The 2,070-nt window shown below is 38.0% G+C and overlaps 1 non-coding gene across 1 annotated transcript; it reads left to right on the forward strand.

Moving 5' to 3' along the window:
- The first annotated feature begins 1,726 nt into the window (after positions 1-1,726).
- On the forward strand, positions 1,727-1,799 carry TRNAG-UCC (transfer RNA glycine (anticodon UCC)). The gene has a single exon. It is a non-coding gene; the product is annotated as a tRNA-Gly (tRNA).
- Positions 1,800-2,070: the final 271 nt, after the last annotated feature.

Below are 2,070 nucleotides of genomic sequence, written 5' to 3' on the forward strand. Positions count from 1 at the left end.
TAGAACTAACATATGATCCAGCAATCTCATTTCTGGGTATATACCCAAAAGAAGGGAGATCAGTATTTCAAAGAGATATCTGCACACCCGTGTTCACTGTAACACTAATCATGATAGCCAAGATATGGAAACAACCCAAATGTCCACCAACAGAAGAATGGATAAAGAAAATATGGTATATACATACGATGGGGTATTATTCAGCCTTGAAAAAAGAAGAAAATCCCACCATTTGCAAAAACATGGATGGACCTGGAAGACATCACACTAAGTGAAATAAGTCAGTAATAGAAGGACAATACTTTTATGATTCCTGTTACATGAGGTACATAAAATAGTCAAGCTTAGAGAAGCTGAAAATTGAATGGTGGTTTTCAGCCACTGGGTAGAAGGGGAAATGGGGAGGTGTTATTCAATGGGTAGAAAGTCACAGTTATATAAGATGAATAAGCTCTAGAGATGCTCTGTACAACATAGTGCCTAAGATCAACAGTACGATATTGTGCACTTAAGAATTTGTTAAATGGGAACTTCCCTGGTGGTGCAATGGTTAAGAATCCGCCTGCCAATGCAGGGGACACAGGTTCCATCCCTGGTCAGGGAACTAGATCCCACATGCATGCTGCAACTAAGAGTTCTAATGCCACAACTCAGAGTTCGAATGCCACAACTAAGGAGTCTGTGAGCCACAACTAAGGAGCACATATACCACAACTAAGGAGCCTGCAAGCCGCAACTAAGGAGCCCACCAGCCACAACCAAGGAGGACACATGCTGCAACTAAAGGAGCTGGTGAATCCCAACTAAGGAGCCTACCTGCCACAACTAGGACCCAGCACAACCAAAATAAATAAATTTTAAAAATTAAATTAAATTTTTTAAAAAAGAAGATAGATCTCATGCTAAGTGTTCTTTCCACAAAAAACAAATAAACAAAGGGATGCAAAGAAACTTTTGGAGTGATGGATATAAGTTTACTACCTTCATTGTGGCAGTGTTATCACAGGTGTATGCATATGTCCAAACCCATCTAATTGTATACATTAAATATACACAGTTTTTAATACAGGAATTAGACCTCAATAAAGCTGAAAAATTGTTATCAGTTCTACTATCAATTTATTTCAATGTGCGAATTGAACATTTAATTATTTTTAATAAAGATAACGTTCCAGATATTATTCAGCCATAAAAAAGAAGGAAACCCTGCCATTTGCAACATGAATAGACCTTGAGGGCATTATGCTCAGTGAAATGGCAGGCAGAGAAAGACACATACTGTATGATCTCACTTATATGTGGAATCTTTAAAAAAAGGAAAAAAACTCATAGAAAAAGAGATGAGATTGGTGGTTGCCAGAGGTGGGGTGGGAGTTTGGGTGGGGGAATTGGATGAAGGTGGTCAAAAGGTACAAGCTGCTATTTACAAGATAAATAAGTACTGGGAATGTGATGTACAATATGATGACTACAGTTAACACTGCTGTATATTTGAAAGTGGTTAAGGGAGTAAATCCCGAGAGTTCTCACCACAAGGAAAAATACACTTTTTTTCTTTCTTTTTTTTTTTTGTATCTATATGAGATGATGGATGTTAATTAAACTTATTGAGGTAATCATTTCACAACATATGTACAGTCATTATGCTGTACATCTTAAACTTATATAGTGCTGTATGTCAAGTATATCTCAATAAAACTGGAAAAAAAAGATAATATTCAGGAATTCCCTGGTGGTCCAGTGGTTAGGACTCTGCACTTCCACTGCAGGGGTTCTGGGTTCGATCCCTGGTCAGGGAACTGAGATCCTGCAAGCCACACAGTGTGGCCAAAAAAAAAAAAAATTCCATTGTTTAGCTCCATTTTACAGAGGGATATTTTCAGTGGGATAACTAAGTTTTACATATGCTATGTCAAATTATGCCTGATATCACTCCCTCCTGACACCAACTCGCTACCCTAAACCAAGAGATACCTCATCACTAGGGCCAATTCTAATCTTTGGAAGAAGGCATTAACCCCAAAACACCGGACTTGATGTCATCACATTTACTGTTTCACACCTCTGATA

Source organism: Lagenorhynchus albirostris, chromosome 21 (genome assembly GCF_949774975.1).
Source record: "Lagenorhynchus albirostris chromosome 21, mLagAlb1.1, whole genome shotgun sequence".
NCBI lineage: Eukaryota > Metazoa > Chordata > Mammalia > Artiodactyla > Delphinidae > Lagenorhynchus > Lagenorhynchus albirostris.